Genomic DNA, 22,352 nt, shown 5'->3' on the forward strand with positions numbered 1-22,352 from the left:
ATGTTTGACTCTTCATGCCACCATTTTAGGATCTTTTGGGCAAAGATACTAGGGTGCTTTGCCATTTGCTTTTTCAGCTCATTTTATAGATGAGGAAACTGAGGCAAACATTATTAAGTGATTTGCCCAGGATCACACAGCTGGTAAATGTCTGGGGTCATATTTAAACTTGAATCTCCTTCACTCCAGGCCCCATGCTCTATCCACTGAGCCAACTTAAATATAACCAATTCCTTCAACCAACGATGAGGTACAACAAGGTTTTAGTGGAAAGCATAGAGGGACATAGGGTAACAAGAAAACATAGGGGGTACATAGAATTCTATTTTACATTAGGACATCTGGGTAAATTGAGAAAGGCTTAATATAATCATTTGAGGAGACAAGTCTTAAAGGATTCCAGAGAAATCATTGACATTTATTAGAAAGAGGCAGCTATTTATTTGAAAAATTCAAGTCCTATACACCAATAAGGAAATAACACACATAGAGATGGGGAAATCCATAGAGACATCTAACTGCTTCATGCTGAATTCAGATTCTGAGTAGATCAGCAGTGTAAGGAGACAGTGTGCTGTAGGAGAAAATATTGGGAGATGTAGGCTCTATTTCTGACTTTGCTAGTGACCTCCAAATGTGTGGGAAATATGCCAGGATAACATTTCAGCTCTCTAAGTTTCCATTTAATTTTATATAAAGTGAAGCTTGGTTTCTACAGTCTCTCTAGAAGCAAAATGCTTTTTTTTTTCTTTCTGTCTGTTGAAATACTTTGTTGAGAGGCAGGAGGGTGTGGCCACTGCTTTCTAGAGCTCTTCCCTCTTACCCTGGAGGTTTGAGCACCATGAATACTCCAGGCTACAGGATCTGGCAAGGTCTGGGTTTGATTCCATTGAGTGGCTAAAAAGACTAAAGGCTAGAGCTGTCATGGGCACCTCACTCCTTTGTGGGCTAGTCATTTTTCTTCACATATCAGGTAAGTTTTGGACCTTTTTATTCTATTCTATTTTATTTTGAATTGTGATTTCATTGACTTCAAGTGAAGAGACTCCACCCTTGTGAACTGGTTGTTCCTCTGTCACTGTGGCCTTAGAAAGTTGCCTTGCACATTCAGGGGCTAAGTGACTTAAACGGCATTGCAGAGTCAGTATGTCACAAGCAAGACTGGAACGCAGGACTTTCTAACAAGTATCCACTATATGATAACTGCCACTGGAGTGTTCAGTACAAATGGTGAATCTGTCTTCTGAATTGGCTACTTCCAGAGATAATTTTTTCCCCTCTTTGGACTGTAACATGTGGGATCCTTCTTCAACTGACTTCTAGCTTCTATCTCCTTGCCCACAGTCCCCACGGATGCTGGAATTACCCAGAACTCAAGATACCTGATAAAAGCGACAGGACATGAGGTGACACTGAGATGTGACCAGGATCTGGGACATAACTCTATGTACTGGTATCGCCAGGACCCAGACTTGGGACTACAGCTTATTGCTTATTCCTTTGAGGTTAACAAGGTTGAAATAGAAGTCCCTCATGGATACGATGGCTCTAGGAAAGGGAAATCCTTCTTCCTGCTCATTCTCAAGTCTCCACAAAGAAACCAGACATCTGTGTACTTCTGTGCTAGCAGTTTAACCACAGCAGGACAGAGTCACCGATTCCTTGCACGAAAAGGCCACCAGAAGAAGTATGACGACTTAGCCTCAACAGGCGCCACCTTAAAAAAAGGAAGGAACATACTATCTCAGGCACAAGTGTAGAACACCCTGCAGGCTCTTCATCTCTGAAGCACAGACCTCTAGGACATACACTGCAGTCCTCTCATCTCCTGTTCTTGCTTGGACTGCAGTGGTTCTGAGACAAGAGAAGCAAGCTACAAGTGGTGACCAAGCAGGCCACTGACAGTATGCCAGTTGTCTTCTCTGCTCCCAGCCATGTACAATAAATAGAATGTCTCAGGAAGAATGCATGCTACAGTGGAAAGGCTTCTGTTCTGGGAGTCATAGAAACTGAGTCCAAGTGGCTCTGCCACTAACTACCTCAGTAACCTTACACAAATCATTTCATCTCTGTTTGCCTCAGTTTCCCCATCTGGAAAAGGAAGATAATAATAATATCTACTTGCCAGGACTGTTGTGATAATCAAATGAGTTAATATTTGTAAAGTGCTTTGAAAACCACTAAGCACTATATAAATACTAATTCTTATTTCAAGTATTGTTGATCCTTGGAACTCTTGCAGGATTTTGCTTTAGCAATGTCTTTCTGAAGTAATGCCTCTTCCCAGCTGTTATCCCCTCAGTGCCTGCCCTCTCTTCCCTTTCCAAAGGGCCTTGGCCAGCTCTTAGACATTGAGGGGACTGTAGATCTAGTTTTCAGAGGATTAGGGATTCAGAGCTAGCAGATATCTTCAAGACCATCTAGCCCCACTTCTTTATCTTACAGATGAGTAAACTGAGGCCCAGAGAAGTTATGTGGCTTGCTTAAGACCCTGAAATGGAGAAAAGGCCAAGGTGCTGTAGAGGCAGACCCAGCAGGCAGAATCAGGTTCTTTGAAACCTCCTGCCTTCATAGTTGAGACTGGCCAGGGAGACAAATCCTAACCTCAGACCCTTCATCCCATTCTCTCCCTACTGTTCACAGCAGCAATCACAGTGGATTCCAGTTATGGGGGAGATATCCCTTCTCTCAAGCATTCCCACAGTCTGTAGGTACAGGAGTAGGCTTGGAAGAATGATTGGGTAAAATGAATCACAAGGAGGAATATTTGACAGCTTCTTTACACTTTTACTTTGCTGTACTGTAATTAAACATGTAGCTGAAAAGTTGTTTGCCTGGGTCCTTTCAATGAGGTTGTTTAACAGAGATTAGGTGATTTTCCCCTATATCTACAGTGGGGCTTCAGAAATCTAGGTTGCCCTCCTTTTTGAGCTCCATTTCATTTTAATACTTCTAGATCACTGATAAATCTGCTTTATGCAGGAGAAGATAGATAAACTAGAGCAATATGAGAGGGAGATAGGAGAAAAACTGACCACCCTCGACTAGCCATTGAGAGAACTACAGTTTTTGGATAGACCTGAAGGTTCCCCAGGAAACCACCTAACTGTTCATTTAAGAGTTTCACATCTTGGTGGATGTGTAATTAAAGATTACCTACTCTTTGATGGTTAATTCATAGAGTAAAAAACTCCTTTCTTTTTGGATTGAACAAAAAATAGGTCATATTTTTAGAGCAGTGTAAGGTTTCCCAAGTGATTTGCTTAATTTTTTCATTTGATGCTCATTTGACACCTACATCCCACCATCAGGACTTCCCTCCCCATATGCCTTCCTCATCCTTCCTGTTGCTTGTCTCCCATATTTCCTGCATAAGTACCTTTCCTTCTTGGTGGTGTGGTAGACTGTGAGAAAGAATGCTTCTGTGGCAAGGGGAAAATCTTTTTGGTTAAATTTGTTCCAGTTTAGTGGAATGCCAAATTGGTATGTTCCAGAATACCTTTGCAGACTTACTCTGTCTTACCACCCTTCACAAAATTGGCACTGCAGGTAAACTGGCATTGCACATGTGGGAATTTGGAAAATCCATATCCTACATCTTTGCTTTCACATAAATTGTCCCCATTCTTGGAATGAAGTAGCTAGGTGGTTCAGAGAATAAAGGACTGAGCCTGGAGTCAAGAAGGCCTGAATTGAAAATCTGGCCTCAGACACCGGATACATCATAAATCTGTGGTTTGCCTTAGTTTCCTCATATGAAGAAAGCAGATAATGATAGCACCTGCCTCTCAGGGTCATTGTGAGAATCAAATGAGATAATATTTATAATGTGATTAGGACACTGCTTATCACCTAGTAGGCACTATATGGACATTATCATTTACTTATTCTTATAGCACTTAGCATATAAGTGTTATATAAATGTTAGTGATGGTGGTGATGATGATGATGATGATATCCTTCCTCCCCTCTGCCTGATAGATCCCTAGATTCCTTTGAAGCTCATCTTATATCAATTTTTATGGAAAATCTATCCTGATCTCTAAACTCCCCTACCTGTTTTTAGCATTCAGCATCCATAAATTACTTAGTTATGTACTTTATTTTATTTTCTGGTAACCTTTTCTTTCCCAAGAAATAAAATAAGTGCTATGAGGTCAAGGCCTGTTATATTTTTGTCTTCTGTATCCAAAGAGTATGGTATAGACCCTAAAAGAAAATATCAATTTCATAAATACTTATTGAATGAATGAATGAATCCTTAGTGAGTGAGTGAATGAATTCATTTAATAAATACTTACTACATTAATGAATGAATTAGATAGTCTACCACCAATTCGTATCTTTTGACAGTTGTTTACTAAAAAGACATTGGCGGGGGCTCATGGTGTAATTGTTCATGACTAGCAACAACACGGTTTAAAACTGGGGCAGCATTTAAGACAGTGCAGGTGTGTGAATATATGGAGAATGGAGGTGGTATTATATTTAATCTAAAAATTAAAACTTCCCAGGACATAAGATTTTTGGGAGACTCAGTTTTTCTTAACATTCTCTTAAGTCACCACTCTACCTCTCTCAATAGACAGTAAAGGGATAAATGTCAGATTGAGAAGCCCCTAAAAGGTCAAAATCCAGAGATTAAGGTTCATTTAACACTTTTATGATGGGAAATGTCTCAGTGGGAAAATAGTGTTGTGAAAGTACCATACTTCACTATAGGCATGCCAGCTTCTAAGCAGAGGGTGGTATAGCCTGTAACACAGCAACACCCAACAGGTGCAAAAGACATGATTTCCCTTATGTGCTTCCTAGGGGAAGGCACCAAACACCAGAAGACTATCATTGGTACCATGCTGTCCAAACACAGCTGATACGTTACCTGGCCGTTGTTTTTATAATTCTTTGGCATACATTTTCCACTTCTACAACTGTAGAGACTGGCTTGATTACTGATATATTAGCTCCTTGTCATTCCTTTAATTGCTATAAATTTTGTTGTTGTTCAGTCCTTTTAGTAGTGTCTGATTATTTCTGACCCTATTTTGGGGTTTTGTTGGCAAAGATACAGAGGGGTTTGCCATTTACTTTTTCAGTTTATTTTATAGATGAGAAAACTGAGGTAATCATGGATAAGGGATTTGCTTAGGATCACAGAGCTGACAAATGGCTGAGGACAGATTTAAACTTGGGTCTTCTTCCCTTCATGCCCCATGTTCTATGTACTGCAGCAGGTTAAAAAGAAACAATTTCTTCAACCAATGATGAGGTACAACAAGAAAATTTTAGAGGAGAGCACAGAGAGACATAAAGTAAAAAGTGAGCATAAGGGGCTACATAGAATTCAATTTCTCATTTGAACATCCAGGTAAATTAAGAAAGGTTTCTAACAGTCATTTGAGGAGGCAAGTCCTAAAGAATTCCAAAGAGATCATTAACATATATTGCAAAGAGGCAATGTATACAGTTAATTTGAAAAACTCAAGTATTGTACTTGAATGAGGGAGTAACACATAGAGAAGGAGAAATGACTAGAGACATCATACTGCTTCATATTGAATTCAGATTCTGAGGAGATCAGCAGTGTACAGAGGCAGTGTGCTGTAGGGGAAAATGAGGAGAAAATTGGGGGAGATTTAGGTTCTATTTCCGGTTTTGTCAGTGACCTCAAATGTGTGGGAGCTATATCGTTTCAGCTCTCCGAGTTTCCATTTGCTTTCATATAAAGAGAAAGATGTTTCCTATGGTCTCTCTAGAAGCAAAATGTTTTTTTTTTGCTTCTATCTTTGTTGTAATGCTTAGTTGAGAGGCAGCAGGGTGTAGCAACTGATTTCTAGAGCTCTTCCCTCTTACCTTGGAGTTTTGAGCAAGAGGAACACCTGAGACGACAGGAGCTGACAGGGTCTGGTGCTTATTCCATCCAGTGACTCAAAGGACCAAACACCAGAGCTGTCATGGGCACCTCTCATCTTTGTTGGGTAGCCATTTTTCTTCTCACAGTAGGTAAGTCTTAGAACATTTTATTCTAACCTATTTTAGTTTGAATTGAGTTTTCATTGACTTCAAGTGAAGAAATCCACCATTGTGAATTGTTTGTTCATCTGTCACTGTAGCCTAAGAGAGTTGCCTTGCACATTGAGTGGCTAAGTGACTTGCCCAGGATTGCAGAGTCCCATAATATCTGAGGCAAAACCCAAACTCAGGTCTTCCTGACTTGAACTCAGGATTTCCTGACAAGGTCCATCCTGTATCCAGTGAAAGGTAACTGCCACTTGAGTGTTTAATACAAATGTCTCCAAATGCGAAATATCTCTCCTAAGATGGCTACTTCCAGTGCTAATTTTCCCCTTTTTGGACTGCATCATGTGGGCTTCTTTTTCAAATGACTTATAATTTCTCTTTCTTTCCCCCACAGTCCCCAGCGATGCTGGAGTTACACAGAACACGAGATACCTGTTAAAAACAACAGGACATGAGGTGACACTGAGATGTGACCAGGATCTGGGACATGGCTGTATGTACTGGTATTGACAGGACCCAGGATTGGGGCTACAGCTGATCTCTTATTTCATTAATGCTGGCTTTGCTGAAATAGAAGTCCCTCATGGGTACAATGCCTCTAGGAAAGAGAAATCCTTCTTCCTACTAACTCTCAGGTCTACACAAAGAAGCCAGACATCTGTGAACTTCTGTGGCAGCAGTTTAACGACAGCAGGACAGAGTCACCTATTCCTTGAACAAAAAGGCAACCAGGAGAAGTATGATGACTTGTCCTCAGCAGGTCCCACCTAAAAAAAGGAAGGAATATACTATCTCAGGCACAAGTGTAGAACACCCTCCAAGCTCTTTATCTCTGCAGCACAGACCTCTGGGACCTACTCCATCCCTTCCATCTCCTGTTCTTGCTTGGGCTTCAGTGACTCTAAGAGAAGAGAAGAAAGCAGCAAGTGGTGACCATGTGGGCCACTGACAGTCTGCCAGATGTATTCTCTTCACCCAGGCATGTAGAATAAATAGAATGTCTCAGGAAGAATGCATGCTACAGTGGAGAGACTTCTGTTCTAGGTGTAACAGAACCTGAGTTCAAGCATTGGCTCTCCCACTTTGGAAACGTTAGACAAATAATTTCATCTCTGCTTACCTCAGTTTCCCCATCTGTTAAAGGAAGATAACCATAACATCTACCTCTCAGAACTGTTTTGAGGATCAAATGAGATAACATTTGTGAAGTACTTTTGCAAACCATTAGGCACTATAGAAATACCACCTATTATTTCAAGCAGTATTGACCCTTGGAACTCTCACAAGATTTGACTTTGCCAATGTCCGTCAGAAGGAATTCCTACTTCTAGTCTTCGCTCGTGACAGGGAGTGATAACATTATTACCAGAGGCTGTCCCTGCTCTTATCCCCTCAGTGACTGCCCTGTCTTCCCTTTCCAAAGGGCCTTGGCCAGCTTTTAGATATTTGGCCCTTGAGGGGACTATAGGCACAGCCTTCAGAGGATTATATATCCACAGCTAGCAAGTGTCTTCAAGGCCATGTAGCCCCACCTTTATCTTATAGTGGTGTTAGTTGGGCCCAGAGAAGTTATGTGGCTTGCCTAAGACCTTGGAATGAAGACTGGGAGAAGGAGCAGTAGAGACACACCCAGCTGGGAGAAGCAGAAACTTTGAAACCCTCTGGCATCAAAGCTGAGATTGACCTGGGAGACTAATCCTAACCTCAGAGCCTTCACCCCATGCTCTCCCTACTGTTCACAGAAGAAATCCTAGTGGATTCCAACTGTGGGGGAGTTGTCCCTTCGCTCAAACTTTCCCACAATCTGTAGGTGCAGGAGGAGGCTTGGAGGGAAGATTGGGTTAAATGAATGACAAGGAGGAATATTTGACAGCTTCTTTACACTTTTACTTTGTTGTACCTTAATTAAATATATAGCTGAAAATTTGTTTGCCTGGATCATTTCAATGAGATTGATTAATAGAAATCAGGTGATTGTCCCCCATGTCTATAGTCAGGCTCTAGAAATCTAGTTTGCCTTCTTTTTTGAGCTCCATTTTGTTTTCATATTCCAAGATCACTGCTAAATCTGTTTTTAACCAGGAGAAAATCCATAAACAAGAGTAGATGGAGAGGGGAAAATGATAAAAACTTATATGTTGACCACCCTCAGCTGGTCATTGAGGGAGCTACAACTTTTGAGACCCAAAGCGTGCCTATGAAACCCCCTAGTTATTTCCAGAGAGCATCACACTTTCATGGATGTGTAATTAAAATTACCCACTCTTTGATGTTTAATTAATTCATACAGGGATAACTGCCTTTTTCTCTGGGTTGCATATAATAGATCAGATTTTTATAACACCGCAAGTTTTCCCAAAAATTTCCCAAATTTTTTTCCCAAAAAAATTCCCAAGTACTTTACTTAATTTTTTCATTTGTTATTTATGTGACACACACGTTTGGGCATTAGATGTTCCCCATATACATGCCTTGCTCATCCTTCCTGTTTTCTTGTCTCACATACTACCTGCACAAGTATCCTTGCCTCCTGTTAATGTGGTAGTCTGTGGGAAAGGATATACAGTAGCTATGGGAAAATCTTTTTGGTTAAACTTATTCTAGCTTAGTGAAATGCTAACTTGTTATAGTAGCTAGAAAGCTGACCTTCGAGTTGGGAAGATAATGTTTCAAGACCAGCTTCTGATATATAATAATCATGTGAGTCTAGACAAGTCACTTTACTTTTCCATGCCTTAGGACACTGTAAGATTAGTAAATGTGCGAAAATATATATCTAGTACTTGTCTTTCTCTTGAGCTCCATTTACATGTCATCAACTGCTTATTAGACATCACAAATTGAATTACCATTTTCTTTGCCTCTCCTCTTTTAATTTCTCTGTTTCTATTGAGGGCGCCACCATTCTGGCACTGACACATATTATCAACTACAAAGTCGTTCTAGGTCATCACTCTAACTCGTGTCCAGTCAGTTGTCAAGTCTTTACAGCTCTACATGTCAATATTGGTTCCATCAATCCCTTAATCTTTACTCTTGTGGACACTACCTTAACCCAGGCCCTTATAAACTCTCACAGAGACTATTTCCATAACCTCCTAATTGGTTTCCCTCCCTACAGTCTCTTCTCTTAACTGCATACTTTCCACATACTTGCCAAGGTTTCATCCTTAAAAAACAGAACTGACTTTGTCATTAACCTGTTCCGGGACCTTTTGTCATTAAGAAAAACAGAACCTCCAGTGTCTGGAATTTAAAGTTCTTGATTCCAGCAAAGATTCCCCGGATCATTCTATCTTCCTGGCCTTCACAAAAGGTAAACTGCAGGTAAACTGCCATTGCACATGTAGGAATTTGTAGTGTCCATATCCTATATCCATGCTTTCCCCAAAATTGTCCCCCTCCTTTGCATGATGTAACTTGGTGGTGAAGCATACTGATCCTGGAGTCAAGAAGGCTTGAGTTAAAAATCTGGGCTCAGACACTGAACAAATCACATATTTGTTGTTGGCCTTAGATTCCTTGTATGAAGGAAACAGATAATGATAGTGCGTGCCTCCCAAGGCCATTATGAGAATCAAATGAGATAATATTTATAAAGTGATTAGCATCTGCCTGTCATCTAGAAGGCACTATATGGACAGTAGCATTCCACTTATTCTTACAGTGCTTAGCATAGGGCTTGAGACATAGCATATAAATGTTAGTGATGATGGCGATGATGATGATGATATCCTTCATCCCCTCTCCCTGATAGATCCCTAGCTTCCCTTGAAGCTCACCTTATGTCAGTTTTTATAGAAAAGATATCCTGATCTCGACCCTCCCCTACCTGTTTTTAATATTCAGCATCCATAAATTACTTAGTTATGTATTGTATTTTCTTTTCTGTGTACCCTTTCTTTCCCAAGAAATAAAATAATTTCTATGAGGTCAAGGCCTCTTTCATTTTTGTCTTCTGTACCCAAAGAATAAAGCATAGACACTGGAACAAAATATTAATTTAATAAATACTTATTGAATGAATGAATGACTCCTTAGTGAGTGAATGAATTAATTCATTTAATAGATGTTCATTGAATGAACAAATGAATGAATGAATGATAAAGTCTGTTGCTAATTCATATCATATGATAGTTGGTTGCTAAAAAGGTGTTGGTGGAGGTTCACGATCTAATTGTTCATGACCAGCAACAACATGTTTTAAACTTGGGGCAGGATTTAGGAGAGTGCAGGAGTGTGAATATGTGTGTATGTGGGGAGGCTGGATGTGGTATTATATTTCATCTAAAAATTAAAACTGCACTAGCCATAAGGTTTTTGGAAAACTCCATTTTTCCTAACATTCTCTGAAGTCTCCCCTCCATCCATCTCAATAGGCATCAGAGCAATCAATGTCAGATTGCTCAGTCCCTAAAAGGCCAAGACGCAGAGATTTAGGTTCATTTTACACTTTTATGATTGGAAATGTCTCACTGGGAAAAAAGTGTACTGAAAGAACCTTACTTCCCTCTAGGCATGCCAGCTTCTATATGGAGGGTGGCATAGCCTGCAGCACAGCAACACCCAACAGGAGCAAAAGGCACCATTTCCCTTATGTGCTTCCTAGGGCGAGGCACCAAACACCAGGAGACTATCATTGCAAACATGCTGCCCAAGGACAATCAATACTTTACCTGGCCATTTTGGATATAATACTCTGGCCTGCATTTTCCACTTCTACAACTGCAGAGAGTGACGTGATATTAGCACATATTAGCGACGTGTCATTACTTTATTCCTATAAATTTTGTTGTTGTACAGTCCTTTCAATAGTGTCTGACTCATTCTGACCCTATTTTGGGGTTTTCTTGGCAAAGATACTGAGGGGTTTGCCATTTGCTTTTTCAGCTCATTTTACAGATGAAACTGAGGTAAACAGGGTTAAGGGATCTGCCCAGTATCATAGCTGGCAAATGTCTGAGGACAGATTTCAACTTGGGTCTTCTTCCCTCCAGGCCCTATGCTCTATCCACTGCATTGGGTTAAATATAAAGAATTCCTTCAACCAATGATGATGTACAACAAGAACATGTTAGGAGGGAGCAGATTCATCAAGTAAAAAGAGAACATAGGGGGCTACACAGAATTCAGTTTCTCATTTGGACATCTCGGTAAATTAAGAAAGGCTTCTGGGGTGGCCAAGTAGCACAGCGAGTAAGAGCACTGGCCCTAGTGTCGGGATGACCTGGGAATCGAGTCCTGGCTCAGACACTCAGCACCACCACCCCCCAGAAACACCTGGCCATGTAACCTTGAGCAAGTTACTTAACCCCAATTGCTTAGGGGCAGCCAGGTGGCTCAGGGAGTAAGAGCACTGGCCCCAGTGGAGGAATGACCTGGGGATCAAGTCCATGCTCAGACACTTAGCACCACACCCAGAAATAACTGGCGGTGTTGAGCAAGTTGCTTAACCCCAATTGCTTAAAAAAATAAAAAAAGAAAAAAAAAGAAAGACTTCCTACAATCATTTGAGGAGACAAGTCCTAAAGAATTCCAGAGAGATCATTAACATGTATTACAAAGAGGCAATATATACAGTTAGTTTGAAAAATTCGAGTACTGTACTTGAATGAGGAAATAGCACACACAGTGAAGGGGAAATGCTTAGACACATCAAACTGCTTCATATTGAATTCAGATTCTGAGCAGATCAGCAGTATATAGAGGCAGTGTGCTGTAGAAGAAAATTTTGGGATATGTAGGTTCTATTTCTGGGCTTGTCAGTGACCTCCAAGTGTATGGGAGTCATATCATTTCAGCTCTCCGTGTTTCCATTTAATGTTATTTAAGGTGGAACATGCTTCCTATAGTCACTCAAAAAGCAAATATATATATATATATATTTTTTCCCCTTCTGTCTTTGTTGAAATGCTCCCTTGACAGGGAGGAGGGTGTGGCCAGTGCTTTCTAGATCTCTTCCTTTTATCCTGGAGGTTTGAGCACCATAAATTCCTGAAAGTAGAGGAGGCAACAGTGTTTGGTGCTGATTCAATCCAAGGACTCACAATACAAAAGGCTGGCCAGAGTTGTCATGTTGGGTAGCCATTTTTCTTCTCACAATAAGTAAGTCTTGGACTTTTTTATTCTATATTATTTTGTATTGTGATTTCATAGACTTCAAGTGAAGAAACCCCACCATAGAGAATTGGTTGTTCCTGTCTCCCTATAGCCTTAGAGAGTTGCCTTGCACATTGAGTGGCTAAGTGACTTGCTCGGGATTACAGTTTCCCATTATATCTGAGGCAAGACCCAAACTCAGGTCTTCCTGACTTGAACTCAGGATTTCCTTACAAGGTCCATCCTGTATCCAGTGTAAGATAACTGCCACTGGAGTGTTGAATACAAATGTCTCCAAATAAATAATATCTCTCTTGATATGGCTACTTCTAGTGCTAATTTTCCCCTTTTTGGACTGCATCATGTAGGCTTCTTTTTCAAATGACACACAGTTTCTCTTTGTTTCGCCCACAGTGCCCAAGGATGCTGGAGTTACCCAGAACTCAAGATAGCTGATAAAAACAATAGGATGTGAGGTGACACTGAGATGTTACCAGGATCTGGGAAATGGATATATGTACTGGTATCGCCAAGACCCAGGATTGGGGCTACAGTAGATCTCTTTTTCCATTAACGCTGGCTTTGCTGAAATAGAAGTCCCTCATGGGTACAATGTCTCTAGGAAAGAGAAATTATCCTTCCTGCTCACTGTCAAGTCTCCACAAAGAAACTAGACATCTGTGTACTTCTGTGCTAGCAGTTTAACCACAGCAGGACAGAGTCACCTCTTCCTTCCACAAAAAGGCAACCAGGAGAAGTATGATGACATGACCTCAGCAGGTCCCACCTTAAAAAAGGAAGATACTGTCTCAGGCACAAGTGTACAACACCCTCCAGGCTCTTTATCTCTGCAGCACAGACCTCTAGGACCTTCTCCAGCCCTTCCATCTCCTGTTCTTGCTTGAGCTGCAGTGACTCTGAGACAAGAGAAGGAAGCAGCAAGTGGGGACGTGGGCCACTGACAGAATGCCAGCTGTCTTCTCTGCTCCCAGGCAGATAGAATAAATAAAATGTCTCAGGAAGAATACATGTGGAGAGTGCAACAGTGGAGAGACCTCTGTTCTGGGAGTCATAGAACCTGATTTCAAGTATGGGCTCTGCCAGTAACTACTTTGGTAAAGTCAGACAGGTCACTTAACCTCTGTTTGCCTCAGTTTTCCCACCTGGAAAAGGGATATAATCATAATATCTACCTCCCAAGGCTGCTGTGAGGATCAAAGTGATAATATTTGTGAAGTGCTTTGCAAACCATTAAGCACCATAGAAATACAAGCTATTATTTCAAGCAGTATTGATCCTTGGAACTCTCACAGGTTTGACCTTTCCAATGTCTGATGGAAGGAATAGCTCTTTCTGGTGTCTCTCTGGTGATAGGCAGTGGTAACATTATTACAAGAAGCTGTCCCTGCTCTTATCTCCTCAGGACCTGCCCTCTCTGCCCTTTCCAAAGGCCTTGGCCAGCTCTTAGATATTTGGCCCTTGAGGCAACTGTAGATCCAGCCTTCAGAGGATTAGGGATCCACAGCTAGCAGGTATCTTCAAGACCATCTAGCCCTACCACCTTCATCTTACAGTGGAGTAAACTGAGGCCCAAAGAAGTGATGTGGCTTGCCTAAGACCCTGGAATGGAGACTGGGCCAAGGAGATGTAGAGAAAGACGCAGCAGGCAGAACCAGGTTCTCTGAAACCTCCTGGCACCATACCTGCTATTGGCCAGGGAGACAAATCCTAACCTCAGACCCTTTATCCCATGCTGTTCCTATTGTACACAGTGGCAATCACAGGGGATTCCAGTTGTGGGGGAGACATCCCTTCCCTCAAGCTTTCCCACCATCTGTAGCAGCTGGAGGAGGCTTGGAGGGAAGATTGGGTCAAATGAATCACAAGGAGTATTTGACGGCTTCTGTACACTTTTACTTCGCTGTACTTTAATCAGAAATGCAGCTGAGATGTTGCTTACCTGGGTCATTTCAATGAGCTTGATTGACAGAGATAAGGTGATTGTCCCTCATGTCTACAGTGGGCTAGGTGGCCTTCTTTTTTGAGCTCCATTTTGTTTTCATACTCCTATATCACTGAACAATCTATTTTTAACCAGAAGAAGATCCATTAACAAGAGTAGTGGGAGAGGGAGAAAGGATAACAACTTAAATGTTGACCACCCTCAGATGGCCATCAAGGGAACTACAGCTTTTGAGACCCAAAGGGTGCCCATAAACCACCTAGCTATTGGCAGAGAGCATTACACCTTGATGGATGTGTAATTAAAGATTACCCACTCTTTGATGTTTAATTAATTCACATAGGGATAACTGCCTTTTCCTCTGCATTGCAGAAAATAGGTCAGATTTTTATAGCACTGTAAGTTTTCCCAAGTATGTTTTTTAAAGCAATCGGGGTTAAGTAACTTACTCAAGGTTACACGGCCAGTTATTTCTGGGTGTGGTGCTAAATGACTGAGCCTGGATTTGATCCCCTGGTCATACCAACACTGGAGCCGATGCTCTTACTCGCTGAGCCATCTGGCCACCCCTTTTTCCCAAGTATTTTACTTTATTTTTTCATTTGTTATTCATTTGACACTTACGTTTGGGCATCAGATGTTCCGTATTTGCATGCCTTGCTCATCCTTCCTGTTTCTTGTCTCGAATACTACCTGCTCAAGTATCCTTGTCTCCTGTTAATGTGGTAGTCTGTGCGAAAGGATATACAGTAGCTAGGGGGATATCATTTTGGTTAAACTTATTCCGGCTTTGTGAAATGCTAACTTGTTATAGTAGCTAGAAAGCTGACCTTGGAGTTGGGAAGACCTTGTTTCAAGACCAGCCTCTGATGTATAATGATCATGTGAGTCTACACAAGTCACTTCACTTCTCAATGCCTTAGGTTACTCTTTAAGATTAGTAAATGTGGGAAAGTACCTACTAGTTCTCATCTTTATCTTGATCTCCATTTACAAGTCATCAACAGCTTTTTAGACACCAAAAATTGGATTACCATTTTCTTTGCCTCCCCTGTTTTAATTTCTCTATTTCTGTTGAGGGCACCAACATTCTTCCACTGACACATATTTTCAACCTCCGAGTCATTCTAAGTAATCACTCTAACTCATTTCCAGTCAGTTGCTAAGGCTTTACAGCTCTACATGTCAATATTGCTTGCATCAGTCCTCTAGTCTTAACTCTAGTTGATACTACCTTAACCCAGGACCTTATAAGCTCTCACAGGGACTATTTCAGTAACCTCCTAATTGGTTTCCCTCCCTCCAATATCTTTCCTTAACTGCATACTTTCCACATACTTGCCAAGGTTTCATCCTTAAAACACAGACCTGACTTTGTCATTCACCTGCTGCAGGAACTTTTGTCATTAAGAAAAAAAACAGAACATCTTATTTCTGGAATTTGACGTTCTTTACAGCTTGATTCCAGCAAAACTTTCCATGCTTATTCCATTTTACTAGCCCTGCCAAAATCTTCACTGCAGGTAAACTGCCATTGCCATGTAGGGATTTAGAATGTCCGTATCCTATATCCATGCTTTCATAAAAATTGTCCCTGTTTTTGGAATGGCATAGCTAGGTGGTGCAAAGAGTAAATCACTGAGTCTGGAGTCAAAAAGCCCAAAAAGTTCTAAATCTGGCCTTGGACACTGCACAAATCATGTATCTGTTGTTTGCATTAGTTTCCTCATATGAAGAAAGCAGATAATGAGAGCACCAGCCTCCCAGAGTCATTGTGAGAATCAAATGACATATTATTCATAAAGTGATTAGCATAGGGGCAGCCAGGTGGCTCAGTGAGTAAGAGCACTGGCTCTAGTGTCGGGATGACCTGGATCAAATCCGGGCTCAGATACTCAGCACCACACCCAGAAATAACTGGCCGTGTAACCTTGAGCAAGTTACTTAACCCCGATTGCTTTAAAAAAAAAAATAAAGTGATTAGCATAGTGCCTGTTACCTAGTACACACTACATAACCTTTAGCATTATTCTTTTTCTTCTATAGTGCTAAGCATAGTGCTTGGGACATAGTGTTATATAAATATTAGTGATCATGGTGATGATGACTATATGCTTCCTCACCTCTGCCTGATAGATCCCTAGTTTCCTTGGAAGCTCTTCTTATTACAGTTTCTGATGCCTGCATCAAATGGGCATAGGCTGAACCAAGAAGTGTGGAATGATGGACGAGAACCAGGCGAGATCGGTCATGGCAGTTTCGATTTTATTGATCAGAGGGCAGGGTTTATATAAGGAATGCAAAGCAATTAACTCTTAGGAATACATGCAAAAATATTTTCTGTTTTTGTACATTTAGCAAATCTGTGTCTTTTTATGTCCTTGTTGACTTTTGTAATAACATATGTTTTATAATCCTTGTTCCCTTGCATACATCTATGTCTGGGTCACAGCTCGGCTACCTTGTCCTAAGCTCCTACAAGTCAGGAAGAGATGGTGAGCCAATATTAAGACATAATATAGCATTCATGGGGGAATTGTTTGCCTGTGTCATTGGGAAAAAACCTGAACCAGGTTTTCCCACATATGAACCGGGTCAGAGACTGACCCTCAACAAATTTCTATAAAAAAGCTATCCTAATCTCGACCCTCCCCTACCTGTTTTTAGCATTCCACATCCACAAATTACTTAGTTACGTATTGTATTTTATTTTCTTTGTTCTTTTTTTCCATAAAACAAAATAAGTCAAGGCCTGTTTCATTTTTGTCTTCTGCAACTGAAGAATATAGCACAGACTCTGGAACAAAATATTCGCTTAATAAATATTTATTAAATGTATGAATGAGTCCTTACTGAGTGAATGAATGAAAAAATTCACCTAATTGATGCTTATTGAATGAATGAATGAATGATAAAGTCTGTTGCTAATTCATATCTTTTGACATTTGGTGGCTAAAAAGATGGTGGAGGCTCATGATCTAATTTTCATGACCAGCAACAACAATTTGTTTTAAACCTGGGGCAGCACTGAGGAGACTTCAGGAGTGTGAGTATGTGTGTATGTGGGGAGAGTGAAAACTTCACTAGCCATAAGGTTTTTGAAAAACTCTGTTTTTCCTATCACTCTCTTAAGTCTTCCCTCCCTCCCTCTCAATAGACACTAGAGAAATCAATGTCAGATTGATCAGTCCCTAAAAGGCCAAGATGCAGAGATTTAGGTTCATTTAACACTTTTATGATGGAAAATGTCCCAGTGGGAAAAAAGAGTTCTGACAGAACCTTACTTCCCTCTAGGCATGCCATCTTCTTAATTGAGGGTGGTATAGCCTACATCACAGCAACACCCAGCAGGTGCAAAAGACACCATTTCCCTTATGTGCTTCCTAGGGGAAGGCACCAAATACCAGAAGACTATCATTGCAACCATGCTGCCCAAGTACAATCAATACTTTATGGCCGTTGTGGATATAATACTCTGGCCTACATTTACCACTTCTAAAACTATAGAATATAACCAATTCCTTCAACCAATGATGAGGTACAACAAGAAGGTTTTAGAGGAGAGCACAGAGAGACATCAACTAAAAAGTGATCATAGGGGGCTACATAGAACTCAATTTCTCATTTGGACATCTCAGTAAATTAAGAAAGGTTTCCTACAGTCAAAGTCCTAAAAGATTCCAGAGAGATCATGAACATGTATTATAAAGAGGCAGTGTATACAATCATTTTGAAAATTGAGGTACTGTACTTGAATAAGGAAATAATACACACAAAGAAGTGTAAATTCCTAGAGGCATGAAACTCCATACTGAATTCAGATTTTGAGCAGATCAGTAGTGTAGAGAGGCAGTGTGCTGAAGGAGGGAATGAGGAGAAAATATTGGGAGATGCAGGTTCTATTTCTGATTTTGTCAGTGCACTCCAAATGTGTGGGAGCTGTATCATTTCAGCTCCCTGATTTTCCATTTACTGTTATTTAAAGTGGAACATGTTTCCTATGGTCTCTCTAGAAGCATTTTTTTTTTCTTTCTCCCTTGAAATACTTTGTTGAGAGCAGGAGGGTGTGGCCACTGCTTTCTAGAGCTCTTCCCTCTTACCCTGGATGTTTGAGCACCATGAATACCTGAAGCTACAGGAGCTGGCAGGGTCTGGTGGTGATTCCATCCAGTGACTCACAAAACCAAAGGCCAGAGCTGTCATGGGCACCTCACTACTTTCTTGGGTAGCCATTTTTCTTCTCACAGTGGGTAAGTGTTGGACCTTTTTATTCTCTTCTGTTTTATTTCGAATTGTGATTTCATTGCCTTCAAGTGAAGACACTCCACCCTTGTGAATTGGTTGTTCCTCTGTCACTATAATCTTAGAGAGTTGCCTTGCACATTGAGTGGCTAAGTGCCTTGCCCAGGATTGCAGAGTCTGTACCTCAGAGGCAAGACTCAAAGTCAGGTCTTCCTGACTTGAACTCAGGATTTCCTGACAAGGCCAATCCTGTATCATATGTAAGATAAGTACAACTGGTGTGTTAAATAAAAATAATGAATATCTCTCCTGTGATAGCAACTTCAGTGCTAATTTTCCCCCCTTTGGATTGTAACATGTGGGATCCTTTTTCAACTGTGTTCTAGCTTCTATCTTCTTCCTGCACAGTTCCCACAGATGCTGGAGTCACCCAGAACTCGAGATACCTGATAAAAGCAACAGAACATGAGGTGACACTGAGATGTGACCAGGACATGGGCCATGACTATATGTACTGGTATCGCCAGGACCCAGGATTGGGGCTACAGCTGATCTCTTTTTCCCGTAATGTTGGCTTTGTTGAAATAGAAGTCCCTCATGGATACGATGCCTCTAGGAAAGAGAAATCCTTCTTCCTGCTCACTCTCAAGTCTACACAAGGAAACCAGACTTCTGTGTACTTCTGTGCTAGCAGTTTAACCACAGCAGAACAGAGTCACCTCTTCCTTGCACAAAAAGTCCACCAGAAGAAGTATGAGCACTTTTCCTAAGCAGGTCCCACCAAAAAAAGGAAGGAGGATACTATCCCAAGTATACATGAAGAATGTCCTGCAGCCACTTCACCTGTGCAGCCTCGTACAACCTACTCTAGCCTCCCATCTCCTGTTCTTGTCTGGGCTGCAGTGACTCTGAAACAAGAGAAGCAAACAGCAAGTGTTGATCAAGTGGGCCACTGACAGTCTGCCAGCTGTCTTCTCTGCTCCCAGTCATGTATAATCAATAGAATGTCTCAGGAAAAATGCATGCTAAAGACTTCTGTTCTGGGATGATATGAGATCCAGTACTGCCTTGCCACTAACTTCCTTGGTAACCGTAGACAAGTCACTTAACCTCTGCTTGCCTCGGTTTCCCCATTCAGTAAAGGAAGATAATCAAAATATCTACCACCCAAGGCTATTTGGAGGATAAAATGAGATAATATTTGTGAAGTGCTTTGTAAACCATTAAGCACTATAGAAATACCAGCTATTATTTCAAGCAGTGTTGACCCTTGTAAATCTCACAGGATTTGTCTTTACCAATGTCTGTCAGAAGGAATGCCTCCATGGGCAGCCAGGTAGCACAGCGAGTAAGAGCACTGGCTCCAGTGTCGGGACGACCTGGAGATTGAATCCCAGGTGCAGACACTTAGCACCCACCCAGAAACACCTGGCCATGTAACCTTGAGCAAGTTACTTAACCCCAATTGCTTAGGGGCAGCCAGGTGGCTCAGTGAGTAAGAGCACCAGCTCCAGTGTCGGGATGACCTGGATCAAATCTGGGCTCAGATGCTCAGTACCACACCCAGAAATAACTGGCCGTGTAACCTTGAGCAAGTTATTTAACCCCGATTGCTTAAAAAAAAATAAAAAAAGAAGGAATGCCTCCTCCTGGTGTCTCTCTGGTGACAGGCAGTGGTGACATTATTACCAGAGACTGTCCCTTCTCTTATCCCCTCAGTGCTTACACTTTCTTCCCTTTCCAAAGGGCCTTGGCCAGCTCTTAGATATTTGGCCCTTGAGGGTACTGTAGACATAGCCTTCAGAGGATTATAGATTCACAGCTAACAGGTGTCTTCAAGGCCATCTAGCTCCACCACCTTCATCTTCCAGTGGAGTAAACTGGGGCCCAGAGAAGTTATGTGGCTTGCCTAAGACCCTGGAATGGAGACTGGGCCAAGGAGCTGTAGAGATAGACGTAGCAGGCAGAAGCAGATTCTTTGTAAACTCCTGGCATCATGGCTGAGATTGGCCTGGGAGACTAATCCTAGCCTCAGACCCTTCATACAATTTTCTCCCTTCTATTCACAGCAGCAATCAACAGTGGATTCCAACTGTGGGGGAGACATCCCTTCTCTCAAGCTGTCCCATAATCTGTAGGTGCAGGTGGAGGCTTGGACAAAAGGCTGGGTTAAATGAATCACAAGGAGAAATATTTGACAGCTTCTTTACACTTTTCCTTTGCTGTACTTTAGTTAAATATATAGCTGAAAAGTTTTTGCCTGGGTCATTTCAATGAGGTTCATTAACAGAAATCAGGTGATTGTCCCCCATGTCTATAGTGGGGCTCTAGAAATCTAGGTTGCCCTCTTTTTCGAGCTCCATTTTTTTTTCATTTACCTAGATCTCTACTAAATCTGTTTTTAACCAGGACAAGATCCATAAACAAGAGTCCTGAGAGAGGGAGAAAGGTTAAAAACTTATATGCTGAGCACCCTCCGCTGGGCATTGAGGGAACTACAGCTTTTGAGGAGACTCAAAGGGTGCCTATGAAACCACCTAGCTTTTGTATCAGAGCATCACATCCTGGTGGATCTGTAATTAAAGATTACCCATTCTTTGACGGTTAATTAATTCATGAAGTATTAAGCTCCTTTTTGACTGGATTGCAGAAAATAGGTCAAATTTTAACAGCACTTTAAGGTATCCCAAGTATTTTACTTAATTTTCTCATTTGATATTCATTTTACACGTATGTTTGGGCATCACATGTTCCCTATGTGCATGCCTTGCTCATCCTTCCTTTTTCTTGTCTCATATACAACCTGTGCAAGTATTCTTACCTCTTGTTAATGTGGTAGCCCGTGGGAAAGAATATACCTTTGGCAAAGGGAAAATGTTTTCGGTTAAACTTACTCCAACTTAGTGGAATGCTAACTTGTTACAGTAGGCAGAAAGCTGACCCTGGAGTTGGGAAGACCTGTTTCAAGACCAGCTTCTGATGTACAATGATCATTTGACTCTAGACAAGTCACTTTACTTCTTAATGCCTTCAGCCACTCTGCAACATTAGTAAATGTGGGAAAGTACCTATCTGGTTCTCATCTTTTTCTAGAGCTTCATTTACAGGTCATCAACACCTTCTAAGACATCAAAAACTGAATTACCATTTTCCTTGCCTCCCTTCTTTTAATTTCTCTATGTTGAGGGCACCATCATTCTTCCATTGACACATATTTTCAACTTCGGAGTCATTCTAGGTCATCACTCTAACTCATGTTCAGTCAGTTGCCAAGTCTTTGCAGATCTACACTTCAATATTGGTTCCATTAATCCCCTAATCTTTACTTTAGTGAATACTACCTTAACCCAGGCCCTTATAAACTCTCACAGGGACTATTTCAGTAACCTACTAATTGGTTTCCCTAATTCCAATATCTTCCCTTAACTGCATACTTTCCACATACTTGCCAAGGTTTCATCCTGAAAACACAGACCTGACTTTGTCATTCACCTGCTCCAGGACCTCTTGTCATTAAGAAAACATAGAGGCTGCCGTGTCTGGAATTTAAAGTTCTTTACAGCTTGATTCCAGCAAAACTTCCCCGGATCATTCTATCTGATTAGCCTTCACAAAATCGATACTGCAGGTAAACGGCCATTGCACATATTGGGAATTTTGGGATGTCCACGCCCTATTGTCCCCATCCTTTGAATGACATAGCTAGGTGGTGCAGCACATTGAGCCTGGAGTCAAGAAGACTTGAATTGAAAATCTGGCCTCAGACACTGCAGAAATCACGAATGTGTCCTTGGCCTTAGTTTCTTGGTATGAAGAAAGCAGATAATGATAACGCTTGCCTCCCAGGGTCATTGTGAGAATCAAATGAGATAATATTTATAAGGTGATTACAATCGTGCCTGTCACGTAGAAGGCACTATATAGACATCAGCATTCTACTTATTCTTACAGTGCTTTGCATAGTGCTTGGGACATAGTGTTATATAAATGTTAGTGGTGATGATGATGATGATGATGATGATGATGA

The 22,352-nt window shown here is 41.2% G+C and overlaps 1 protein-coding gene and 1 long non-coding RNA gene across 2 annotated transcripts in view; both read left to right on the plus strand.

Moving 5' to 3' along the window:
- Positions 1-22,352, plus strand: part of LOC138160395 (M1-specific T cell receptor beta chain-like) — a 205,761-nt gene that overhangs the window by 21,353 nt on the left and 162,056 nt on the right. The window lies entirely within an intron of this gene.
- On the plus strand, positions 745-10,046 carry LOC138160690 (uncharacterized). Its single transcript, XR_011168190.1, has 2 exons — positions 745-973; positions 6,416-10,046. It is a non-coding gene; the product is annotated as an uncharacterized lncRNA (long non-coding RNA).

This window comes from Petaurus breviceps, unplaced genomic scaffold (genome assembly GCF_028583685.1).
Source record: "Petaurus breviceps papuanus isolate PSGF00001 unplaced genomic scaffold, PetGlider_PUasm1.0 181, whole genome shotgun sequence".
NCBI classification, from domain to species: domain Eukaryota; kingdom Metazoa; phylum Chordata; class Mammalia; order Diprotodontia; family Petauridae; genus Petaurus; species Petaurus breviceps.